The 8,351-nt window shown below is 41.4% G+C and overlaps 1 long non-coding RNA gene across 1 annotated transcript in view; it reads right to left on the bottom strand.

Annotated features, from left to right (window-relative positions):
- Positions 1-2,286: 2,286 nt before the first annotated feature.
- LOC308242891 overlaps positions 2,287-8,351 on the bottom strand; it is a 36,980-nt gene continuing 30,915 nt past the window's right edge. Inside the window, exon 5 of the long non-coding RNA XR_013960019.1 lies at positions 2,287-2,705. This is a non-coding gene — a long non-coding RNA (uncharacterized lncRNA). The remainder of the gene's footprint in view (positions 2,706-8,351) is intronic.

Below are 8,351 nucleotides of genomic sequence, written 5' to 3'. Positions count from 1 at the left end.
CGGAAGGGAGTGAGAGGCTCCTGACGGCACTGAACTCCAGTTCTGACTGAAGTGAGCCCCAGTTCTGACTGCAGTGAACCCCAGTTCCAGGCAAGCCCCTGGGGAGCCACGCTCTTGTGGGGGGAGTCTGGACTCTCGGGCGGAGAATCGGGAGCCGGGAAAGCAGAGGACTGAAGGCACACACGTGCGTGCAAGGGCAAGGCTGACGGGAAGCCAAGACTGAGACTCCACCCCATCCAAGCTGAGCACAGAGGCTATTGCAATTTGGCAAGCCTAATCCTATAAGGCTGTCTCCAGCACCGGACTTCTCCCAGCATAGACACAGCTGATCCTTACAGCCAACTGGCCTGGAGGTCAATTCTTCCCAGTGATACCAACAACAATAAAGACTTAATTACAACAAGGCTGTACACACAGTCCACAAAGGTGTGCACCAAGAGTGTCCACCTCAGGTTAACTGGGGAGGCAGACCCACTGGGCCAAATTGGAAACCTAGCACACAAATCTACCAACTCAGGGAAGCAGTGAAAATGCGGCGTCTAAGAATCAGATCACAAACAAAAGAAATGGAGGAAAACAAACGACTGGATATAGAATTCAAAACCATGGTTATAAGACTTTTTAAGAATATCCTAGAAAAGGCCGATAAATATAACGAGACCCTCGAAGAGATGAAAAAGGACCAACTAGAAATTAAACATACACTGACTGAAATAAAAAATATTATACAGAGACCCAAAAACAGACAAGAGGAACACAAAAATCAAGTCAAAGAATTGAATTACAAAGAAGCAAAAAACACTCAACCGAAAAAGCAAAAAGCAAAAAAAAAAATCCAAAAAGTTGAAGATAATGTAAGAAGACTCTGGGACAACTTCAAGCGTACCAACATCAGAATTATGGGGGTGCCAGAAGAAGAGAGAGAGCAAGATACTGAAAACCTATTTGAAGAAATAATGACCGAAAACTTCCCCCACCTGGTGAAAGAAATAGACTTACAAGTCCAGGAAGCCCACAGAACCCCAAACAAAAGGAATCCAAAGAGGACTACACCAAGACACATCATAATTAAAATGCCAAGAGCAAAAGACAAAGAGAGAATATTAAAAGCAGCAAGAGAAAAACAGATAGTTACCTACAAGGGAGCACCCATACGACTGTCAGCTGACTTTTCAACAGAAACTATGCAGGCCAGACGGGAGTGGCAAGAAATTTTCAATGTGATGAATAGCAAGAACCTACAACCAAGATTACTCTACCCAGCAAAGCTATCATTCAGAATTGAAGGGCAGATAAAGAGTTTCACAGACAAGAAAAAGCTAAAGGAGTTCATCACCACCAAACCAGTATTATATGAAATGCTGAAAGGTATTCTTAAAGAAGAGGAAGAAGAAAAAAGGAAAGATAAAAATTATGAACAACAAATACATATCTATCAACAAGTGAACCTAAAAATCAAGTGAATTAAAAACCTGAGGAACAGAATAATCTGGTGAATATAATAGAATCAGGGGCATAGAAAGGGAGTGGACTGATAATTCTCAGGGGGAAAGGGGTATGGGGGGGTTCATAAAGAGACTGGACAAAAATCATACACCTATGGATGAGGACAGTGGGGGGTAGGTAAGGGCAGAAGGTGGGGTGGGAAATGGGTGGAGGGGAGCTATGGGGGAAAAAAGGAGAAATAATTGTAATCTGAATAAAGATTTATTTTAAAAAAAAATGATTACATAGCAAAAGCAGAAACCAAAAAGATGAAAATGGGTCACATTTGTTGCATACACATTTTTCAAAGTTTTATACTAAAAATGCCATAAAAATAAAAGTCAAAATGTATTAAAAAAAAAAAAAAAAAAAAAAGAGCTCTTCCCCACCCCAAGAAATATTCACTTATATTTTCAGGTTTATAAATACATTTGCATATACAGATATATTACGTATTTCCCCTGTTAATTAGAAATGCTTCTTTTCACATACACCACATTTTATTTATTTATTTATTTATTTATTTATTTATTTATTTATTTTTTATGTTTCTTTTTTTTTAATTGTTTTATTTTTTTTATTTTTATTTTTTATTGTTTGAAGTATTACAAATAGTAGTACATATGTCTCCTTTTTTTTCCCCATTGACCTCCCCCCGGCCTCCCCTACCCCCCAGTACATGCCTTTACCTGCCCCCTCCCCCCAGTGTCTTGTATCCATTGGTTATGCTTATATGCATGCGTACAAGTCCTTAGGTTGATCTCTTACAGCCCGCCCCCTGCAACCTCCCCTGCCTTCCCGCTGTAGTTTGACAGTCTGTTCAATGCTTCTTTGCCTCTGTATCTATTTTTTCCCCATTTCTTTCCTTTAAAAAATCTTGCCTCTGCAGACTAGAAATAAACATATAATAACAAAAAATGTTGGAGTCCCAATTTCAATGTCCAACAGTTCTGAGTCCCCGTTTCAATGCGAAACATTTCCTTATGTGTACATGTCAGCAATGATATCTGGATGGTGGGCACATGGTGGCAATGCAGGTCCGACCCTCTCTGGTTTGGTCCTAGGCAACCTGCTGCGACGCACAGCTGCTGACTGCTAGCGTGGCAAGGCATTGTCAGCGTCTTCCATCTCTGGACTGTTTCTCCTCTTGTCTTCATGGTTGGAGCAGACCTGTCAATTCCTCTCTGTTGCAAGAATCCACATGGTTTTGGAGTTGTTTTCTGAAAATATACAAACATATTCTTGACCAAAAGTTAATAAAGGAATCTTTTCTATATAATTGACTTGGGATCCTTTTTATTTTTGTCCAAACAATTTTCCTTTGTCTTATATAGACACCATGTGTGTTTTTCATGGGTGTCTTGCTGTTAGCATTACAAATGAAAATTAACTTTGTAAAGTAAAAATTTTCTAGATGTAATTTGCTTATAGGATATTTTTCCTTACATGATATATGCAAATATATCTGCATTCTATATCTGATTTGCTTCCCTTTTCCTGTTCATAATCTACTTCTCTCCCCCAAATTACTGCAAATGTACTATTAACTGTTTAAAAAAAAAAAAGAAACTCTCTTTTCTACTGCTCATCTCTTTCAGATTTATCCTAGTTATTTCTCTCCAGATTAACTACAAATCATTTTATTGTTTTAAAAATCATGTTGGTGTTTTGATTAGGACCATGTTGAATTTATAAATTCATTTAGGAGAGATAGATACTTTTACATCATGGTGCCTTCCCCTCCAAGAGGATGGTCTGCCTATATTTAAATCTTTTGCATCTGAGGAGAATCCTGCCATGGTTTCAGCCCTGGTGCAGCCTTTTCTCTCATTTTTGTTTATTTGTTTCTTTTCTTTTTTTTCTCTTTCTCTCTTTCTTTCTCCCTTCCTTCCTTCCTTCCTTCCTTCCTTCCTTCCTTCCTTCCTTCCTTCCTTCCTTTCTTTCTTTCTTTCTTTCTTTTTTTCATTTCTGTCAAGTTTTGGAAGGGTATTTTGTAAACGTACATTTAAGGCACCATGATTTCCAAAAGTCTTCAGATTTGCACTGAATTGAGGGTGAAGACGGGGTGGTGAGCTAAAGCCAGGGGTGTGGGTGAAATTCTGAAGGAAAGTAAATGCTAAATGAGAGGAACAGAACCTTGCAAAGTCCAACATTAATGAGAAAGTGTATGTGGTGGATGTGGATGAGAGAGTACACAGAAGAGATAGGTAAAACCAGCAGAGAGGTGTCAAGTAAGTCAGAGGAAGAAAGCTCAGCAATGGCCATCCAGGGAGACCAGAGTTGCTGGAGGTTTGTGGAGGATGACTGTGATAGAGCTATGGACTGTGTTGGTTGTGACAGGTTAGTAGTAATGTTTAAACTGGGACACTTGAAGAAGACTCTGGGACAAGAGGGATAAACTATAATTATTCTTGGCAAACTGGGACACATGGTGACCCTAATTGGTGATCTATGAGAAAGTGGTCTCAGTGGGTAATGGCAAAGGTGTCCATGTTGTGTGGAATGGAGAGTTAAGACAGTGAGAATAGAATGTTCTTTTTAGTTTAGCCATAAGGTAAGAAAAGAGTTGGATCATAGCTGGAAGGAAATTAAGATTAAAGGAGGTTTATTTGCATGTTTGTTTTCTAGGCTTGAGAGATTTGTCTTTTGGGGAGGAAAAGCACTTACCAAAAATAGAGGGATTGAAGATACAAGATATAGAGGGGATTATTACTAAAGAGAGGAGATATAAGAGGGGAAGGAAGAAATATCAACAACTCATGGAAGACACAGTATTAGTCTGGAAGAGAAGGAAAGACAGTTCTTGATATGAAAGACAAATAAAAGAACACATGACAAACTCGCAAAAAGCTGAGTTACAGGGAAGGAGTCTGAGGGAACTAATTTAACTTCTCAAGAATGGTGGCTGAGAAGGAGGTGGGCAAATCTGTATGGGACAAAGGCTCCAAAAGGAAAAAGTTGGAAACACTTTACCCCTCTCTTTTTTTGGGGTGGGGGGAGTCATGGTTACATCCTCTCTGATGAATTAAGTTGGTTCTGAATGAGGTCCAGTGGTGGGGGGTGCCTAGACAGATTGTCCAAACTCAGTGCCAAGCCCTAAGCTGGCAGGGTTCTGGTTGGTGTGTGTCTGGGGCTGGAAGCCTCCCCCATCCTAGGCACTTTGGCATGTTGGGGTCTTCTTCCACTGGAGAACTACCGTAGAAATTGCTTAGACATCTGGACCAGTGAAGACATAACTGTGTTGATGAACAAAGATGCTAAGACTGTGTAGAAACAGGTTCTATCTACAGGGACACCTTGGGTGGCTACAGAAGCCACAGCTAATCAGAAGTTCCAGTGCTCTTGTCTCCTGGCTTTGGATGAACCAGCCCTTTTGAGGAACTCCTTGATGTTCTTGGACAATTCAGGGTGGAAGAAGAACCCAAGACAGAAATACTATATTTTTTGTTCATTTGGATTGGCTTGAGTGGTTAATATGGAATTTAACTTATTTATACCCCAACTTAATAAAGCAAGTTTATTTCATAAAATAGTATGTTACCATTCAAAATAATATTGGAAAACAGAATAAATAAATTTGATTACATGAAAAAATATCCAGGACATATTAATTAAAAACTAGTATAAACATGACAATCTGATTTTTAAAAGAATATGATATGCAATACTAGAGGCCAGGTGTATGAAATTTGTGCACAGGAGGGAGGTGTACTTCAGCCCAGCCTGCACCTTTTCGCAATCCCACTGTGGGATCAGGCCTAAACCGGCAGTCGGACATCCCTTTCGCAATTCGGGACTGCTGGCTCCTAACTGCTGGCCTGCCTGCCTGCCTGATCACCCCTAACCACTCGCCTGCCTGCCTGATCACCCCTAACTGCCTCTGCCTCGGCCCCTGCCACCACGGCTTCATCCAGAAGGACGTCTGGAAGGTCGTTCAGCTGTCCAATCTAATTAGCATATTACACTTTTATTATTATAGATGTCTCTGGATAGCCAGATATAAGAATATATATCAGCTAACAGTGACTATTTCTGGGTGGTGGAATGTGGAAATAAAGGTGATTTTTCTTTTTACTTACCTTTATTTTCTAAATTTTCTATGAGGTGCTTTATTGCATTTTTAGTAAGTTATTTTTTAAAGGCTTGCCAAGTAACCATGGAACCCCAGCTGGGGCCACTGCATGAGACTGGATATGTTCTCTCCAGCTGCACACAATAGTTTCTCATTCCAAAGGGAAAACAACCTGACCAAATTTAGCAGTGCACCTCGCCTAGTGCTGCTCTGAGGTTGCCCATGGGACACACCCAGGCAGAGCTTACATTCCCTATCTGGGGCTCCATAGACAGCCCACCCACCATCCTTGAGCTGGAACCTTCAATCCAGGTGACATTAATGGAACTTCCCCTTCTCTTGTCCCTGCAGACAACTATCTGGAGCCCATATGGATCCAAGACCAAAGGAAGAGGCAAGGCTTTAGTAAGACTAAAATATTCAAGGGATTCTTGGAAGGAATGGACTGCTGTTTACTGTGGCTGTGATTCTGGTTATATGAATGCCATGCTCACCAAGCACTACACAAAGCTGTGGTTGAACCAACAGACTGTGGGCAGAGGAGTGAGGACACTGATAATCAGATGGTTTCCTCAGCTATGTGGGGAAAGGCACATTGCCAGACCAGAACTCAGAGGGAAGGCCTTTTCAATTCTAGTCAGAGTCCTTGATGAGTTCTCTACAACATCCAATCTTAAGTTGGATGGTGAGCACATACATCCTGGCCTGGGTTGTTGGTCCTTCCTCCATTTATCAGTTAGTCTAACTCAAGAAAATCCCTTGAGGCAATTGCTGAGCTTAAAGACCTTGCTCCAGGTCAGCCCTATTGGAGAGGAGCCCATTGACACTTTCTACCTACATTGGACCAGTGTGTGTCAAGCTGTAGTTGGTGGACATGAGTGGGTCTCCAGTGGCTCATGAGGATAGGTCTGAGGGCTACCTGGCCCTCTGCTCTTTCCAGACCCTGAGCTATTTTTGTTGTAAATCTTCACCCAAGGATATTTTTTTCCATTGATTTTTCGACAGAGTAGAAGGGAGGGAGGGAGAAAGGGGGAGAGAGAGAGAGAGAGAGAGAGAGAGAGAGAGAGAGAGAGAGATATGACAGAGATGATACATCAATTGGTTGCCTACCACACATGCCCTGATCAGGGCTGGGGATCAAACCTGCAACCCAGGTTCATGCCCTTGACCAGAAATTGAACCCTGGACAATGCTGGAAGTGCTTGGTAAGCATGGCATTCATATAACCAGAATCACAGCCACAGTAAACAGCAGTCCATTCCTTCCAAGAATCCCTTGAATATTTTAGTCTTACTAAAGCCTTGCCTCTCCCTTTGGTCTTGGATCCATATGGGCTCCAGATAGTTGTCTGCAGGGACAAGAGAAGGGGAAGTTCCATTAATGTCACCTGGATTGAAGGTTCCAGCTCAAGGATGGTGGGTGGGCTGTCTATGGAGCCCCAGATAGGGAATGTAAGCTCTGCCTGGATGTGTCCCATGGGCAATCTCAGAGTAGCACTAGGCAAGGTGCACTGCTAAATTCTTCTTCTTCCTCTTCCTCTTCTTAAAGAATACCCTTCAACATTTCATGTAATACTGGTTTGGTAATGATTAATTCCTTTAGCTTTTCCTTGTTTGTGAAGCTCTTTATCTGACCTTTAATTCTAAATGAGAGCTTTGCTGGGTAGAGTAATCTTAGTTGTAAGACCTTGCCATTCATCACTTTGAATATTTCTTGCCATGGTCTGCAAAGTTTCTGTTGAGAAATCAGCTGACAGTCATATGGGCACTCCCTTGTAGGTAACTAACTGCTTTTCTCTTTATGCTTTTAAGATTCTCTCTTTGTCTGTGGCCCTTGGCATTTTAATTATGATCTGTCTTTATGTGGGCCTCTTTGGGTTCCTCTTGTTTGGGACTCTCTGCGCTTCCTGGACATATAAGTCTACTTCTTTCACCAGGTAGGGGAAGTTTTCTGTCATTATTTATTCAAATAGATTTTCAATATCTTGCTCTCTCTCATCTCATTCTGTCATCCCCAAAATGCAAATGTTGGTTCACTTGGAGATGTCCCAGAGGCTCTTTACACTATCTTCATATTTTTCGATTCTTTTATCTTTTTACTCTTCATATTGGGTGCTTTTTGCTTCCTCATATTCCAAATAGCTGGTTTGATTCTTAGAATCCTCTACTGTAGTTTCCCTGTAAATTATTCTCTATTTGAGTTAGTGTATGCTTAATTTCTGACTGGCCCTTTTTCATGTCTTTGACTTTCTCACTAAGATCCTTGAAAGACTCGTGAAGATCCTTGAGTAATCTTTTTAAAAATATATATTTTATTGATTTTAGAGAGGAAGGGAGAGGGAGAGATAGAAACATCAATGAGAGAGAATCATTGATTGGCTGCCTCTTGCACGCCCCCTACTGGGGATCGAGCCCGCAGCCCAGGCATGTGCCCTTGGCCGGAATTGAACCTGGGACCCTTCAGTCTGCAGGCTGACACTCCAACTACTGAGCCAAACCAGGTAGGGCTTGAGTAAATTTATAACCATGGTTTTGAACTCTGTATCCAAAAGTTTGCTTGTTTCCATTTCTTTCATTTGTGACATGGTTCTTTGTCTCCCCATTTTGACTGTCTCCCTGTGTTTGTTTCTATGTATTAGATAGAGCTGCTATGTCTCCTGAAATTGGTAGAGTGCCCTATGTAGTAGGTATTCTGTAGGACCCAGTGGCTCAGCCTCCCCAGTCGCCTGAGCTAGGCACTCTAGTTGTGTCTTAGTGTGGGCTATGTACACAGTAGTTGAGCGTTGATTGCTGTT

The sequence above is a fragment of the Plecotus auritus genome, assembly GCF_963455305.1.
Source record: "Plecotus auritus genome assembly, chromosome: 1".
Classification (NCBI taxonomy): domain Eukaryota; kingdom Metazoa; phylum Chordata; class Mammalia; order Chiroptera; family Vespertilionidae; genus Plecotus; species Plecotus auritus.
This window is presented reverse-complemented; position numbering and strand designations above follow the sequence as displayed.